The 16,307-nt window shown below is 41.3% G+C and overlaps 19 non-coding genes across 19 annotated transcripts; 9 read left to right on the top strand and 10 right to left on the bottom strand.

The window, feature by feature from the left end:
• Positions 1-877: 877 nt before the first annotated feature.
• TRNAM-CAU (transfer RNA methionine (anticodon CAU)) lies at positions 878-950 on the bottom strand. Its single transcript has one exon. It is a non-coding gene; the product is annotated as a tRNA-Met (tRNA).
• A 957-nt stretch (positions 951-1,907) lies between these two features.
• TRNAM-CAU (transfer RNA methionine (anticodon CAU)) lies at positions 1,908-1,980 on the bottom strand. Its single transcript has one exon. It is a non-coding gene; the product is annotated as a tRNA-Met (tRNA).
• A 114-nt stretch (positions 1,981-2,094) lies between these two features.
• Positions 2,095-2,166, top strand: TRNAE-UUC (transfer RNA glutamic acid (anticodon UUC)). The gene has a single exon. It is a non-coding gene; the product is annotated as a tRNA-Glu (tRNA).
• Positions 2,167-3,301: 1,135 nt separating this feature from the next.
• Positions 3,302-3,374, bottom strand: TRNAM-CAU (transfer RNA methionine (anticodon CAU)). The gene has a single exon. It is a non-coding gene; the product is annotated as a tRNA-Met (tRNA).
• Positions 3,375-3,488: 114 nt separating this feature from the next.
• Positions 3,489-3,560, top strand: TRNAE-UUC (transfer RNA glutamic acid (anticodon UUC)). The gene has a single exon. It is a non-coding gene; the product is annotated as a tRNA-Glu (tRNA).
• A 1,108-nt stretch (positions 3,561-4,668) lies between these two features.
• On the top strand, positions 4,669-4,740 carry TRNAE-UUC (transfer RNA glutamic acid (anticodon UUC)). The gene has a single exon. It is a non-coding gene; the product is annotated as a tRNA-Glu (tRNA).
• Positions 4,741-5,843: 1,103 nt separating this feature from the next.
• TRNAE-UUC (transfer RNA glutamic acid (anticodon UUC)) lies at positions 5,844-5,915 on the top strand. Its single transcript has one exon. It is a non-coding gene; the product is annotated as a tRNA-Glu (tRNA).
• Positions 5,916-7,873: 1,958 nt separating this feature from the next.
• On the bottom strand, positions 7,874-7,946 carry TRNAM-CAU (transfer RNA methionine (anticodon CAU)). The gene has a single exon. It is a non-coding gene; the product is annotated as a tRNA-Met (tRNA).
• Positions 7,947-8,060: 114 nt separating this feature from the next.
• TRNAE-UUC (transfer RNA glutamic acid (anticodon UUC)) lies at positions 8,061-8,132 on the top strand. The gene has a single exon. It is a non-coding gene; the product is annotated as a tRNA-Glu (tRNA).
• A 1,360-nt stretch (positions 8,133-9,492) lies between these two features.
• TRNAM-CAU (transfer RNA methionine (anticodon CAU)) lies at positions 9,493-9,565 on the bottom strand. The gene has a single exon. It is a non-coding gene; the product is annotated as a tRNA-Met (tRNA).
• A 114-nt stretch (positions 9,566-9,679) lies between these two features.
• Positions 9,680-9,751, top strand: TRNAE-UUC (transfer RNA glutamic acid (anticodon UUC)). The gene has a single exon. It is a non-coding gene; the product is annotated as a tRNA-Glu (tRNA).
• A 921-nt stretch (positions 9,752-10,672) lies between these two features.
• Positions 10,673-10,745, bottom strand: TRNAM-CAU (transfer RNA methionine (anticodon CAU)). Its single transcript has one exon. It is a non-coding gene; the product is annotated as a tRNA-Met (tRNA).
• Positions 10,746-11,702: 957 nt separating this feature from the next.
• TRNAM-CAU (transfer RNA methionine (anticodon CAU)) lies at positions 11,703-11,775 on the bottom strand. The gene has a single exon. It is a non-coding gene; the product is annotated as a tRNA-Met (tRNA).
• Positions 11,776-11,889: 114 nt separating this feature from the next.
• On the top strand, positions 11,890-11,961 carry TRNAE-UUC (transfer RNA glutamic acid (anticodon UUC)). Its single transcript has one exon. It is a non-coding gene; the product is annotated as a tRNA-Glu (tRNA).
• A 921-nt stretch (positions 11,962-12,882) lies between these two features.
• TRNAM-CAU (transfer RNA methionine (anticodon CAU)) lies at positions 12,883-12,955 on the bottom strand. The gene has a single exon. It is a non-coding gene; the product is annotated as a tRNA-Met (tRNA).
• A 958-nt stretch (positions 12,956-13,913) lies between these two features.
• Positions 13,914-13,986, bottom strand: TRNAM-CAU (transfer RNA methionine (anticodon CAU)). The gene has a single exon. It is a non-coding gene; the product is annotated as a tRNA-Met (tRNA).
• A 114-nt stretch (positions 13,987-14,100) lies between these two features.
• Positions 14,101-14,172, top strand: TRNAE-UUC (transfer RNA glutamic acid (anticodon UUC)). The gene has a single exon. It is a non-coding gene; the product is annotated as a tRNA-Glu (tRNA).
• A 1,135-nt stretch (positions 14,173-15,307) lies between these two features.
• Positions 15,308-15,380, bottom strand: TRNAM-CAU (transfer RNA methionine (anticodon CAU)). The gene has a single exon. It is a non-coding gene; the product is annotated as a tRNA-Met (tRNA).
• Positions 15,381-15,494: 114 nt separating this feature from the next.
• On the top strand, positions 15,495-15,566 carry TRNAE-UUC (transfer RNA glutamic acid (anticodon UUC)). The gene has a single exon. It is a non-coding gene; the product is annotated as a tRNA-Glu (tRNA).
• Positions 15,567-16,307: the final 741 nt, after the last annotated feature.

The following is a 16,307-nucleotide window of genomic DNA, read 5'->3' as shown; positions in this document are numbered from 1 at the left end:
GGTCATTTGAAAGTGAAGCGGACGGAGTTCTAGTTGGTCTTTGTGGGTGAAAAGAAAGAAATCGGAACACATCTGTTGTTAGCCATTTATTATATCCATTTTCTCAAGATCCCACTTGGCTTCAAAGCTAAACTCATCCCCATCTCCACTTTCTAACTCTATGATGCTAAGGAAGTCAACCAAACCTCATGGCAAAAGATGGAAAAATTGCCTGGTGTGAGGATTAAACTCACAGTTTTCAGATTATTAAATTCATAGGCCGACCAGATCACTGCAGAGTTAAGCAGCTGGAGTTGAAGTTGTACTTTGTGGATGGAAAAAGAAAATCATTACCCCACAGCTTTAAGCCATTCATTTGGTCCACTTGCGTTCTAAGCTAAACTCATGCCCATCTCTTAAGGAATTCAGCAAAACCTCATGGCTAAAGACAAGAAAATTGCCCATTTTTGTCTCTCATGGCTAAAGACAAGAAGTCAACCAAACCTCATGGCAAAAGATGGAAAAATTACCTTCTAAGCTAAACTCATGCCCATCTCTTAAGGAAATCAACAAAACCTCATGGCTAAAGACAAGAAAATTGCCCAGTTTTGTCTCTCATGGCTAAAGACAAGAAGTCAACCAAACCTCATGGCAAAAGATGGAAAAATTGCCCGGTGTGGGAATCAAACTCACAGTTTTCAGATTATTAAATTCATAGGCCGACCAGATCACTGCAGAGTTAAGCAGCTGGAGTTGGAGTTGTTCTTTGTGGATGAAAAAAGAAAATCATTACCCCACAGCTTTAAGCCATTCATTTGGTCCACTTGCCTTCTAAGCTAAACTCATGCCCATCTCTTAAGGAATTCAACAAAACCTCATGGCTAAAGCCAAGAAAAATTGCCCCGTGTGAGGATTGAACTCACGACCTTCAGATTATGAGACTGATGCGCTACCTACTGCGCTAACGAGGCAAGTGGCCTGATCCAGTGCCAAGCTGAAAATTCAAAAGAATACAAATTTTAGATCACTTTTTTTTTTTTTTTTCCTCAAACAAAAAAACAGTGGCAGAAGTAGGTCCCATATGGTCTAGCGGTTAGGATTCCTGGTTTTCACCCAGGCGGCCCGGGTTTGACTCCCGCTATCGTAATGTGTTTTTTTTTATAAACTTGGAGGCAAGTTCAAAGGAGGGTGAGGTCATTTGAAAGTGAAGCGGACGGAGTTCTAGTTGGTCTTTGTGGGTGAAAAGAAAGAAATCGGAACACATCTGTTGTTAGCCATTTATTATATCCATTTTCTCAAGATCCCACTTGGCTTCAAAGCTAAACTCATCCCCATCTCCACTTTCTAACTCTATGATGCTAAGGAAGTCAACCAAACCTCATGGCAAAAGATGGAAAAATTGCCTGGTGTGAGGATTAAACTCACAGTTTTCAGATTATTAAATTCATAGGCCGACCAGATCACTGCAGAGTTAAGCAGCTGGAGTTGGAGTTGTACTTTGTGGATGGAAAAAGAAAATCATTACCCCACAGCTTTAAGCCATTCATTTGGTCCACTTGCCTTCTAAGCTAAACTCATGCCCATCTCTTAAGGAATTCAGCAAAACCTCATGGCTAAAGACAAGAAAATTGCCCAGTTGTGTCTCTCATGGCTAAAGACAAGAAGTCAACCAAACCTCATGGCAAAAGATGGAAAAATTGCCAAAAGTGAGGATCAAACTCACAGTTTTCAGATTATTAAATTCATAGGCCGACCAGATCACTGCAGAGTTAAGCAGCTGGAGTTGGAGTTGTTCTTTGTGGATGAAAAAAGAAAATCCTTGCCCCACAGCTTTAAGCCATTCATTTGGTCCACTTGCCTTCTAAGCTAAACTCATGCCAATCTCTTAAGGAAATCAACAAAACCTCATGGCTAAAGCCAAGAAAAATTGCCCCGTGTGAGGATCGAACTCACGACCTTCAGATTATGAGACTGACGCGCTACCTACTGCGCTAACCAGGCAAGTGGCATGGTGGTATGATCCAGTGCCAAGCGGATAATTCAAAAGAATACAAATTTTAGATCACTTTTTTACTTTTTTTTTTCCTCATACAAAAAAACTGTGGCAGAAGCAGGTCCCATATGGTCTAGCGGTTAGGATTCCTGGTTTTCACCCAGGCGGCCCGGGTTCGACTCCCGGTATGGGAATGTGTTTTTTTTATAAACTTGCAGGCAAGTTCAAAGGAGGGTGAGGTCATTTGAAAGTGAAGCGGACGGAGTTCTAGTTGGTCTTTGTGGGTGAAAAGAAAGAAATCGGAACACATCTGTTGTTAGCCATTTATTATATCCATTTTCTCAAGATCCCACTTGGCTTCAAAGCTAAACTCATCCCCATCTCCACTTTCTAACTCTATGATGCTAAGGAAGTCAACCAAACCTCATGGCAAAAGATGGAAAAATTGCCTGGTGTGAGGATTAAACTCACAGTTTTCCCATATGGTCTAGCGGTTAGTATTCCTGGTTTTCACCCAGGCGGCCCGTGTTCGACTCCCGGTATGGGAATGTGTTTTTTTTTATAAACTTGCAGGCAAGTTCAAAGGAGGGTGAGGTCATTTGAAAGTGAAGCGGACGGAGTTCTAGTTGGTCTTTGTGGGTGAAAAGAAAGAAATCGGAACACATCTGTTGTTAGCCATTTATTATATCCATTTTCTCAAGATCCCACTTGGCTTCAAAGCTAAACTCATCCCCATCTCCACTTTCTAACTCTATGATGCTAAGGAAGTCAACCAAACCTCATGGCAAAAGATGGAAAAATTGCCTGGTGTGAGGATTAAACTCACAGTTTTCAGATTATTAAATTCATAGGCCGACCAGATCACTGCAGAGTTAAGCAGCTGGAGTTGGAGTTGTACTTTGTGGATGGAAAAAGAAAATCATTACCCCACAGCTTTAAGCCATTCATTTGGTCCACTTGCCTTCTAAGCTAAACTCATGCCCATCTCTTAAGGAATTCAGCAAAACCTCATGGCTAAAGACAAGAAAATTGCCCAGTTGTGTCTCTCATGGCTAAAGACAAGAAGTCAACCAAACCTCATGGCAAAAGATGGAAAAATTGACCAAAGTGAGGATCAAACTCACAGTTTTCAGATTATTAAATTCATAGGCCGACCAGATCACTGCAGAGTTAAGCAGCTGGAGTTGGAGTTGTTCTTTGTGGATGAAAAAAGAAAATCCTTACCCCACAGCTTTAAGCCATTCATTTGGTCCACTTGCCTTCTAAGCTAAACTCATGCCCATCTCTTAAGGAAATCAACAAAACCTCATGGCTAAAGCCAAGAAAAATTGCCCCCTGTGAGGATCGAACTCACGACCTTCAGATTATGAGACTGACGCGCTACCTACTGCGCTAACGAGGCAAGTGGCATGGTGGTATGATCCAGTGCCAAGCGGATAATTCAAAAGAATACAAATTTTAGATCACTTTTTTACTTTTTTTTTTCCTCATACAAAAAAACTGTGGCAGAAGCAGGTCCCATATGGTCTAGCGGTTAGGATTCCTGGTTTTCACCCAGGCGGCCCGGGTTCGACTCCTGGTATGGGAATGTTTTTTTATTTTTTTATAAACTTGCAGGCAAGTTCAAAGGAGGGTGAGGTCATTTGAAAGTGAAGCGGACGGAGTTCTAGTTGGACTTTGTGGGTGAAAAGAAAGAAATCGGAACACATCTGTTGTTAGCCATTTATTATATCCATTTTCTCAAGATCCCACTTGGCTTCAAAGCTAAACTCATCCCCATATCCACTTTCTAACTCTATGATGCTAAGGAAGTCAACCAAACCTCATGGCAAAAGATGGAAAAATTGCCTGGTGTGAGGATTAAACTCACAGTTTTCAGATTATTAAATTCATAGGCCGACCAGATCACTGCAGAGTTGAGCAGCTGGAGTTGTACTTTCTGGATGGAAAAAGAAAATCATTACCCCCACAACTTTAAGCCATTCATTTGGTCCACTTGCCTTCTAAGCTAAGCTCATACCCATCTCTTAAGGAATTCAGCAAAACCTCATGGCGAAAGACAAGAAAATTGCCCAGTTGTGTCTCTCATGGCTAAAGACAAGAAGTCAACCAAACCTCATGGCAAAAGATGGAAAAATTATCTTCTAAGCTAAACTCATGCCCATCTCTTAAGGAAATCAACAAAACCTCATGGCTAAAGACAAGAAAATTGTCCAGTTTTGTCTCTCATGGCTAAAGACAAGAAGTCAACCAAACCTCATGGCAAAAGATGGAAAAATTGCCCGGTGTGGGAATCAAACTCACAGTTTTCAGATTATTAAATTCTTAGGCCGACCAGATCACTGCAGAGTTAAGCAGCTGGAGTTGGAGTTGTTCTTTGTGGATGAAAAAAGAAAATCATTACCCCACAGCTTTAAGCCATTCATTTGGTCCACTTGCCTTCTAAGCTAAACTCATGCCCATCTCTTAAGGAAATCAACAAAACCTCATGGCTAAAGCCAAGAAAAATAGCCCCGTGTGAGGATTGAACTAACGACCTTCAGATTATGAGACTGACGCGCCACCTACTGCGCTAACGAGGCAAGTGGCATGGTGGTATGATCCAGTGCCAAGCGGATAATTCAAAAGAATACAAATTATAGATCACTTTTTTACTTTTTTTTTTCCTCATACAAAAAAACTGTGGCAGAAGCAGGTCCCGTATGGTCTAGCGGTTAGGATTCCTGGTTTTCACCCAGGCGGCCCGGGTTCGACTCCCGGTATGGGAATGTGTTTTTTTTATAAACTTGCAGGCAAGTTCAAAGGAGGGTGAGGTCATTTGAAAGTGAAGCGGACGGAGTTCTAGTTGGTCTTTGTGGGTGAAAAGAAAGAAATCGGAACACATCTGTTGTTAGCCATTTATTATATCCATTTTCTCAAGATCCCACTTGGCTTCAAAGCTAAACTCATCCCCATATCCACTTTCTAACTCTATGATGCTAAGGAAGTCAACCAAACCTCATGGCAAAAGATGGAAAAATTGCCTGCTGTGAGGATTAAACTCACAGTTTTCAGATTATTAAATTCATAGGCCGACCAGATCACTGCAGAGTTGAGCAGCTGGAGTTGTACTTTCTGGATGGAAAAAGAAAATCATTACCCCCACAACTTTAAGCCATTCATTTGGTCCACTTGCCTTCTAAGCTAAGCTCATACCCATCTCTTAAGGAATTCAGCAAAACCTCATGGCGAAAGACAAGAAAATTGCCCAGTTGTGTCTCTCATGGCTAAAGACAAGAAGTCAACCAAACCTCATGGCAAAAGATGGAAAAATTATCTTCTAAGCTAAACTCATGCCCATCTCTTAAGGAAATCAACAAAACCTCATGGCTAAAGACAAGAAAATTGTCCAGTTTTGTCTCTCATGGCTAAAGACAAGAAGTCAACCAAACCTCATGGCAAAAGATGGAAAAATTGCCCGGTGTGGGAATCAAACTCACAGTTTTCAGATTATTAAATTCTTAGGCCGACCAGATCACTGCAGAGTTAAGCAGCTGGAGTTGGAGTTGTTCTTTGTGGATGAAAAAAGAAAATCATTACCCCACAGCTTTAAGCCATTCATTTGGTCCACTTGCCTTCTAAGCTAAACTCATGCCCATCTCTTAAGGAAATCAACAAAACCTCATGGCTAAAGCCAAGAAAAATAGCCCCGTGTGAGGATTGAACTAACGACCTTCAGATTATGAGACTGACGCGCCACCTACAGCGCTAACGAGGCAAGTGGCATGGTGGTATGATCCAGTGCCAAGCGGATAATTCAAAAGAATACAAATTTTAGATCACTTTTTTACTTTTTTTTTTCCTCATACAAAAAAACTGTGGCAGAAGCAGGTCCCATATGGTCTAGCGGTTAGGATTCCTGGTTTTCACCCAGGCGGCCCGGGTTCGACTCCCGGTATGGGAATGTGTTTTTTTTATAAACTTGCAGGCAAGTTCAAAGGAGGGTGAGGTCATTTGAAAGTGAAGCGGACGGAGTTCTAGTTGGTCTTTGTGGGTGAAAAGAAAGAAATCGGAACACATCTGTTGTTAGCCATTTATTATATCCATTTTCTCAAGATCCCACTTGGCTTCAAAGCTAAACTCATCCCCATCTCCACTTTCTAACTCTATGATGCTAAGGAAGTCAACCAAACCTCATGGCAAAAGATGGAAAAATAGCCTGGTGTGAGGATTAAACTCACAGTTTTCAGATTATTAAATTCTTAGGCCGACCAGATCACTGCAGAGTTAAGCAGCTGGAGTTGGAGTTGTTCTTTGTGGATGAAAAAAGAAAATCATTACCCCCACAACTTTAAGCCATTCATTTGGTCCACTTGCCTTCTAAGCTAAGCTCATGCCCATCTCTTAAGGAATTCAGCAAAACCTCATGGCTAAAGACAAGAAAATTGCCCAGTTGTGTCTCTCATGGCTAAAGACAAGAAGTAAACCAAACCTCATGGCAAAAGATGGAAAAATTACCTTCTAAGCTAAACTCATGCCCATCTCTTAAGGAAATCAACAAAACCTCATGGCTAAAGACAAGAAAATTGTCCAGTTTTGTCTCTCATGGCTAAAGACAAGAAGTCAACCAAACCTCATGGCAAAAGATGGAAAAATTGCCCGGTGTGGGAATCAAACTCACAGTTTTCAGATTATTAAATTCTTAGGCCGACCAGATCACTGCAGAGTTAAGCAGCTGGAGTTGGAGTTGTTCTTTGTGGATGAAAAAAGAAAATCATTACCCCACAGCTTTAAGCCATTCATTTGGTCCACTTGCCTTCTAAGCTAAACTCATGCCCATCTCTTAAGGAAATCAACAAAACCTCATGGCTAAAGCCAAGAAAAATAGCCCCGTGTGAGGATTGAACTCACGACCTTCAGACGCGCTACCTACTGCGCTAACGAGGCAAGTGGCATGGTGGTATGATGGTATGATTCAGTGCCAAGCTGATAATTCAAAAGAATACAAATTTTAGATCACTTTTTTACTTTTTTTTTTCCTCAAACAAAAAAACAGTGGCAGAAGTAGGTCCCATATGGTCTAGCGGTTAGGATTCCTGGTTTTCACCCAGGCGGCCATGGTTCGACTCCTGGTATCGGAATGTGTTTTTTTTTATAAACTTGCAGGCAAGTTCAAAGGAGGGTGAGGTCATTGGAAAGTGAAGCGGATGGAGTTGTAGTTGGTCTGTGTGGGTGAAAAGAAAGAAATCGGAACACATCTGTTGTTAGCCATTTATTATATCCATTTTCTCAAGATCCCACTTGGCTTCAAAGCTAAACTCATCCCCATCTCCACTTTCTAACTCTATGATGCTAAGGAAGTCAACCAAACCTCATGGCAAAAGATGGAAAAATTGCCTGGTGTGAGGATTAAACTCACAGTTTTCAGATTATTAAATTCATAGGCCGACCAGATCACTGCAGAGTTAAGCAGCTGGAGTTGGAGTTGTACTTTGTGGATGGAAAAAGAAAATCATTACCCCACAGCTTTAAGCCATTCATTTGGTCCACTTGCCTTCTAAGCTAAACTCATGCCCATCTCTTAAGGAAATCAACAAAACCTCATGGCTAAAGACCAGAAAATTGCCCAGTTTTGTCTCTCATGGCTAAAGACAAGAAGTTAACCAAACCTCATGGCAAAAGATGGAAAAATTGCCCAAAGTGAGGATCAAACTCATAGTTTTCAGATTATTAAATTCATAGGCCGACCAGATCACTGCAGAGTTAAGCAGCTGGAGTTGGAGTTGTTCTTTGTGGATGAAAAAAGAAAATCATTACCCCACAGCTTTAAGCCATTCATTTGGTCCACTTGCCTTCTAAGCTAAACTCATGCCCATCTCTTAAGGAAATCAACAAAACCTCATGGCTAAAGCCAAGAAAAATTGCCCCGTGTGAGGATTGAACTCACGACCTTCAGATTATGAGACTGACGCGCTACCTACTGCGCTAACGAGGCAAGTGGCATGGTGGTATGATCCAGTGCCAAGCGGATAATTCAAAAGAATACAAATTTTAGATCACTTTTTTACTTTTTTTTTTCCTCAAACAAAAAAACAGTGGTAGAAGCAGGTCCCATATGGTCTAGCGGTTAGGATTCCTGGTTTTCACCCAGGTGGCCCGGGTTCGACTCCCGGTATGGGAATGTGTATTTTTTATAAACTTGCAGGCAAGTTCAAAGGAGGGTGAGGTCATTTGAAAGTGAAGCGGACGGAGTTCTAGTTGGTCTTTGTGGGTGAAAAGAAAGAAATCGGAACACATCTGTTGTTAGCCATTTATTATATCCATTTTCTCAAGATCCCACTTGGCTTCAAAGCTAAACTCATCCCCATCTCCACTTTCTAACTCTATGATGCTAAGGAAGTCAACCAAACCTCATGGCAAAAGATGGAAAAATTGCCTGGTGTGAGGATTAAACTCACAGTTTTCAGATTATTAAATTCATAGGCCGACCAGATCACTGCAGAGTTAAGCAGCTGGAGTTGGAGTTGTACTTTGTGGATGGAAAAAGAAAATCATTACCCCACAGCTTTAAGCCATTCATTTGGTCCACTTGCCTTCTAAGCTAAACTCATGCCCATCTCTTAAGGAATTCAGCAAAACCTCATGGCTAAAGACAAGAAAATTGCCCAGTTGTGTCTCTCATGGCTAAAGACAAGAAGTCAACCAAACCTCATGGCAAAAGATGGAAAAATTACCTTCAAAGCTAAACTCATGCCCATCTCTTAAGGAAATCAACAAAACCTCATGGCTAAAGACAAGAAAATTGCCCAGTTTTGTCTCTCATGGCTAAAGACAAGAAGTCAACCAAACCTCATGGCAAAAGATGGAAAAATTACCTTCTAAGCTAAACTCATGCCCATCTCTTAAGGAAATCAACAAAACCTCATGGCTAAAGACAAGAAAATTGCCCAGTTTTGTCTCTCATGGCTAAAGACAAGAAGTCAACCAAACCTCATGGCAAAAGATGGAAAAATTGCCCGGTGTGAGAATCAAACTCACAGTTTTCAGATTATTAAATTCATAGGCCGACCAGATCACTGCAGAGTTAAGCAGCTGGAGTTGGAGTTGTTCTTTGTGGATGAAAAAAGAAAATCCTTACCCCACAGCTTTAAGCCATTCATTTGGTCCACTTGCCTTCTAAGCTAAACTCATGCCCATCTCTTAAGGAATTCAGCAAAACCTCATGGCTAAAGACAAGAAAATTGCCCAGTTGTGTCTCTCATGGCTAAAGACAAGAAGTCAACCAAACCTCATGGCAAAAGATGGAAAAATTGCCCAAAGTGAGGATCAAACTCACAGTTTTCAGATTATTAAATTCATAGGCCGACCAGATCACTGCAGAGTTAAGCAGCTGGAGTTGGAGTTGTACTTTGTGGATGGAAAAAGAAAATCATTAACCCACAGCTTTAAGCCATTCATTTGGTCCACTTGCCTTCTAAGCTAAACTCATGCCAATCTCTTAAGGAAATCAACAAAACCTCATGGCTAAAGCCAAGAAAAATTGCCCCGTGTGAGGATCGAACTCACGACCTTCAGATTATGAGACTGACGCGCTACCTACTGCGCTAACGAGGCAAGTGGCATGGTGGTATGATCCAGTGCCAAGCGGATAATTCAAAAGAATACAAATTTTAGATCACTTTTTTACTTTTTTTTTTCCTCATACAAAAAAACTGTGGCAGAAGCAGGTCCCATATGGTCTAGCGGTTAGGATTCCTGGTTTTCACCCAGGCGGCCCGGGTTCGACTCCCGGTATGGGAATGTGTTTTTTTTATAAACTTGCAGGCAAGTTCAAAGGAGGGTGAGGTCATTTGAAAGTGAAGCGGACGGAGTTCTAGTTGGTCTTTGTGGGTGAAAAGAAAGAAATCGGAACACATCTGTTGTTAGCCATTTATTATATCCATTTTCTCAAGATCCCACTTGGCTTCAAAGCTAAACTCATCCCCATCTCCACTTTCTAACTCTATGATGCTAAGGAAGTCAACCAAACCTCATGGCAAAAGATGGAAAAATTGCCTGGTGTGAGGATTAAACTCACAGTTTTCAGATTATTAAATTCATAGGCCGACCAGATCACTGCAGAGTTAAGCAGCTGGAGTTGAAGTTGTACTTTGTGGATGGAAAAAGAAAATCATTACCCCACAGCTTTAAGCCATTCATTTGGTCCACTTGCGTTCTAAGCTAAACTCATGCCCATCTCTTAAGGAATTCAGCAAAACCTCATGGTTAAAGACAAGAAAATTGCCCATTTTTGTCTCTCATGGCTAAAGACAAGAAGTCAACCAAACCTCATGGCAAAAGATGGAAAAATTACCTTCTAAGCTAAACTCATGCCCATCTCTTAAGGAAATCAACAAAACCTCATGGCTAAAGACAAGAAAATTGCCCAGTTTTGTCTCTCATGGCTAAAGACAAGAAGTCAACCAAACCTCATGGCAAAAGATGGAAAAATTGCCCGGTGTGGGAATCAAACTCACAGTTTTCAGATTATTAAATTCATAGGCCGACCAGATCACTGCAGAGTTAAGCAGCTGGAGTTGGAGTTGTTCTTTGTGGATGAAAAAAGAAAATCATTACCCCACAGCTTTAAGCCATTCATTTGGTCCACTTGCCTTCTAAGCTAAACTCATGCCCATCTCTTAAGGAATTCAACAAAACCTCATGGCTAAAGCCAAGAAAAATTGCCCCGTGTGAGGATTGAACTCACGACCTTCAGATTATGAGACTGATGCGCTACCTACTGCGCTAACGAGGCAAGTGGCCTGATCCAGTGCCAAGCTGAAAATTCAAAAGAATACAAATTTTAGATCACTTTTTTTTTTTTTTTTCCTCAAACAAAAAAACAGTGGCAGAAGTAGGTCCCATATGGTCTAGCGGTTAGGATTCCTGGTTTTCACCCAGGCGGCCCGGGTTTGACTCCCGCTATCGTAATGTGTTTTTTTTTATAAACTTGGAGGCAAGTTCAAAGGAGGGTGAGGTCATTTGAAAGTGAAGCGGACGGAGTTCTAGTTGGTCTTTGTGGGTGAAAAGAAAGAAATCGGAACACATCTGTTGTTAGCCATTTATTATATCCATTTTCTCAAGATCCCACTTGGCTTCAAAGCTAAACTCATCCCCATCTCCACTTTCTAACTCTATGATGCTAAGGAAGTCAACCAAACCTCATGGCAAAAGATGGAAAAATTGCCTGCTGTGAGGATTAAACTCACAGTTTTCAGATTATTAAATTCATAGGCCGACCAGATCACTGCAGAGTTAAGCAGCTGGAGTTGGAGTTGTACTTTGTGGATGGAAAAAGAAAATCATTACCCCACAGCTTTAAGCCATTCATTTGGTCCACTTGCCTTCTAAGCTAAACTCATGCCCATCTCTTAAGGAATTCAGCAAAACCTCATGGCTAAAGACAAGAAAATTGCCCAGTTGTGTCTCTCATGGCTAAAGACAAGAAGTCAACCAAACCTCATGGCAAAAGATGGAAAAATTGCCAAAAGTGAGGATCAAACTCACAGTTTTCAGATTATTAAATTCATAGGCCGACCAGATCACTGCAGAGTTAAGCAGCTGGAGTTGGAGTTGTTCTTTGTGGATGAAAAAAGAAAATCCTTGCCCCACAGCTTTAAGCCATTCATTTGGTCCACTTGCCTTCTAAGCTAAACTCATGCCAATCTCTTAAGGAAATCAACAAAACCTCATGGCTAAAGCCAAGAAAAATTGCCCCGTGTGAGGATCGAACTCACGACCTTCAGATTATGAGACTGACGCGCTACCTACTGCGCTAACCAGGCAAGTGGCATGGTGCTATGATCCAGTGCCAAGCGGATAATTCAAAAGAATACAAATTTTAGATCACTTTTTTACTTTTTTTTTTCCTCATACAAAAAAACTGTGGCAGAAGCAGGTCCCATATGGTCTAGCGGTTAGGATTCCTGGTTTTCACCCAGGCGGCCCGGGTTCGACTCCCGGTATGGGAATGTGTTTTTTTTATAAACTTGCAGGCAAGTTCAAAGGAGGGTGAGGTCATTTGAAAGTGAAGCGGACGGAGTTCTAGTTGGTCTTTGTGGGTGAAAAGAAAGAAATCGGAACACATCTGTTGTTAGCCATTTATTATATCCATTTTCTCAAGATCCCACTTGGCTTCAAAGCTAAACTCATCCCCATCTCCACTTTCTAACTCTATGATGCTAAGGAAGTCAACCAAACCTCATGGCAAAAGATGGAAAAATTGCCTGGTGTGAGGATTAAACTCACAGTTTTCAGATTATTAAATTCATAGGCCGACCAGATCACTGCAGAGTTAAGCAGCTGGAGTTGAAGTTGTACTTTGTGGATGGAAAAAGAAAATCATTACCCCACAGCTTTAAGCCATTCATTTGGTCCACTTGCGTTCTAAGCTAAACTCATGCCCATCTCTTAAGGAATTCAGCAAAACCTCATGGTTAAAGACAAGAAAATTGCCCATTTTTGTCTCTCATGGCTAAAGACAAGAAGTCAACCAAACCTCATGGCAAAAGATGGAAAAATTACCTTCTAAGCTAAACTCATGCCCATCTCTTAAGGAAATCAACAAAACCTCATGGCTAAAGACAAGAAAATTGCCCAGTTTTGTCTCTCATGGCTAAAGACAAGAAGTCAACCAAACCTCATGGCAAAAGATGGAAAAATTGCCCGGTGTGGGAATCAAACTCACAGTTTTCAGATTATTAAATTCATAGGCCGACCAGATCACTGCAGAGTTAAGCAGCTGGAGTTGGAGTTGTTCTTTGTGGATGAAAAAAGAAAATCATTACCCCACAGCTTTAAGCCATTCATTTGGTCCACTTGCCTTCTAAGCTAAACTCATGCCCATCTCTTAAGGAATTCAACAAAACCTCATGGCTAAAGCCAAGAAAAATTGCCCCGTGTGAGGATTGAACTCACGACCTTCAGATTATGAGACTGATGCGCTACCTACTGCGCTAACCAGGCAAGTGGCCTGATCCAGTGCCAAGCTGAAAATTCAAAAGAATACAAATTTTAGATGACTTTTTTTTTTTTTTTTTCCTCAAACAAAAAAACAGTGGCAGAAGTAGGTCCCATATGGTCTAGCGGTTAGGATTCCTGGTTTTCACCCAGGCGGCCCGGGTTTGACTCCCGCTATCGTAATGTGTTTTTTTTTATAAACTTGGAGGCAAGTTCAAAGGAGGGTGAGGTCATTTGAAAGTGAAGCGGACGGAGTTCTAGTTGGTCTTTGTGGGTGAAAAGAAAGAAATCGGAACACATCTGTTGTTAGCCATTTATTATATCCATTTTCTCAAGATCCCACTTGGCTTCAAAGCTAAACTCATCCCCATCTCCACTTTCTAACTCTATGATGCTAAGGAAGTCAACCAAACCTCATGGCAAAAGATGGAAAAATTGCCTGCTGTGAGGATTAAACTCACAGTTTTCAGATTATTAAATTCATAGGCCGACCAGATCACTGCAGAGTTAAGCAGCTGGAGTTGGAGTTGTACTTTGTGGATGGAAAAAGAAAATCATTACCCCACAGCTTTAAGCCATTCATTTGGTCCACTTGCCTTCTAAGCTAAACTCATGCCCATCTCTTAAGGAATTCAGCAAAACCTCATGGCTAAAGACAAGAAAATTGCCCAGTTGTGTCTCTCATGGCTAAAGACAAGAAGTCAACCAAACCTCATGGCAAAAGATGGAAAAATTGCCAAAAGTGAGGATCAAACTCACAGTTTTCAGATTATTAAATTCATAGGCCGACCAGATCACTGCAGAGTTAAGCAGCTGGAGTTGGAGTTGTTCTTTGTGGATGAAAAAAGAAAATCCTTGCCCCACAGCTTTAAGCCATTCATTTGGTCCACTTGCCTTCTAAGCTAAACTCATGCCAATCTCTTAAGGAAATCAACAAAACCTCATGGCTAAAGCCAAGAAAAATTGCCCCGTGTGAGGATCGAACTCACGACCTTCAGATTATGAGACTGACGCGCTACCTACTGCGCTAACCAGGCAAGTGGCATGGTGCTATGATCCAGTGCCAAGCGGATAATTCAAAAGAATACAAATTTTAGATCACTTTTTTACTTTTTTTTTTCCTCATACAAAAAAACTGTGGCAGAAGCAGGTCCCATATGGTCTAGCGGTTAGGATTCCTGGTTTTCACCCAGGCGGCCCGGGTTCGACTCCCGGTATGGGAATGTGTTTTTTTTATAAACTTGCAGGCAAGTTCAAAGGAGGGTGAGGTCATTTGAAAGTGAAGCGGACGGAGTTCTAGTTGGTCTTTGTGGGTGAAAAGAAAGAAATCGGAACACATCTGTTGTTAGCCATTTATTATATCCATTTTCTCAAGATCCCACTTGGCTTCAAAGCTAAACTCATCCCCATCTCCACTTTCTAACTCTATGATGCTAAGGAAGTCAACCAAACCTCATGGCAAAAGATGGAAAAATTGCCTGGTGTGAGGATTAAACTCACAGTTTTCCCATATGGTCTAGCGGTTAGTATTCCTGGTTTTCACCCAGGCGGCCCGTGTTCGACTCCTGGTATGGGAATGTGTTTTTTTTTATAAACTTGCAGGCAAGTTCAAAGGAGGGTGAGGTCATTTGAAAGTGAAGCGGACGGAGTTCTAGTTGGTCTTTGTGGGTGAAAAGAAAGAAATCGGAACACATCTGTTGTTAGCCATTTATTATATCCATTTTCTCAAGATCCCACTTGGCTTCAAAGCTAAACTCATCCCCATCTCCACTTTCTAACTCTATGATGCTAAGGAAGTCAACCAAACCTCATGGCAAAAGATGGAAAAATTGCCTGGTGTGAGGATTAAACTCACAGTTTTCAGATTATTAAATTCATAGGCCGACCAGATCACTGCAGAGTTAAGCAGCTGGAGTTGGAGTTGTACTTTGTGGATGGAAAAAGAAAATCATTACCCCACAGCTTTAAGCCATTCATTTGGTCCACTTGCCTTCTAAGCTAAACTCATGCCCATCTCTTAAGGAATTCAGCAAAACCTCATGGCTAAAGACAAGAAAATTGCCCAGTTGTGTCTCTCATGGCTAAAGACAAGAAGTCAACCAAACCTCATGGCAAAAGATGGAAAAATTGACCAAAGTGAGGATCAAACTCACAGTTTTCAGATTATTAAATTCATAGGCCGACCAGATCACTGCAGAGTTAAGCAGCTGGAGTTGGAGTTGTTCTTTGTGGATGAAAAAAGAAAATCCTTACCCCACAGCTTTAAGCCATTCATTTGGTCCACTTGCCTTCTAAGCTAAACTCATGCCCATCTCTTAAGGAAATCAACAAAACCTCATGGCTAAAGCCAAGAAAAATTGCCCCCTGTGAGGATCGAACTCACGACCTTCAGATTATGAGACTGACGCGCTACCTACTGCGCTAACGAGGCAAGTGGCATGGTGGTATGATCCAGTGCCAAGCGGATAATTCAAAAGAATACAAATTTTAGATCACTTTTTTACTTTTTTTTTTCCTCATACAAAAAAACTGTGGCAGAAGCAGGTCCCATATGGTCTAGCGGTTAGGATTCCTGGTTTTCACCCAGGCGGCCCGGGTTCGACTCCTGGTATGGGAATGTTTTTTTATTTTTTTATAAACTTGCAGGCAAGTTCAAAGGAGGGTGAGGTCATTTGAAAGTGAAGCGGACGGAGTTCTAGTTGGACTTTGTGGGTGAAAAGAAAGAAATCGGAACACATCTGTTGTTAGCCATTTATTATATCCATTTTCTCAAGATCCCACTTGGCTTCAAAGCTAAACTCATCCCCATATCCACTTTCTAACTCTATGATGCTAAGGAAGTCAACCAAACCTCATGGCAAAAGATGGAAAAATTGCCTGGTGTGAGGATTAAACTCACAGTTTTCAGATTATTAAATTCATAGGCCGACCAGATCACTGCAGAGTTGAGCAGCTGGAGTTGTACTTTCTGGATGGAAAAAGAAAATCATTACCCCCACAACTTTAAGCCATTCATTTGGTCCACTTGCCTTCTAAGCTAAGCTCATACCCATCTCTTAAGGAATTCAGCAAAACCTCATGGCGAAAGACAAGAAAATTGCCCAGTTGTGTCTCTCATGGCTAAAGACAAGAAGTCAACCAAACCTCATGGCAAAAGATGGAAAAATTATCTTCTAAGCTAAACTCATGCCCATCTCTTAAGGAAATCAACAAAACCTCATGGCTAAAGACAAGAAAATTGTCCAGTTTTGTCTCTCATGGCTAAAGACAAGAAGTCAACCAAACCTCATGGCAAAAGATGGAAAAATTGCCCGGTGTGGGAATCAAACTCACAGTTTTCAGATTATTAAATTCTTAG

The sequence above is a fragment of the Hyla sarda genome, chromosome 4, assembly GCF_029499605.1.
Source record: "Hyla sarda isolate aHylSar1 chromosome 4, aHylSar1.hap1, whole genome shotgun sequence".
Classification (NCBI taxonomy): Eukaryota; Metazoa; Chordata; class Amphibia; order Anura; family Hylidae; genus Hyla; species Hyla sarda.
The sequence above is the reverse complement of the archived record's forward strand: the minus strand, read 5'-3'. Positions and strand labels throughout refer to the sequence as shown.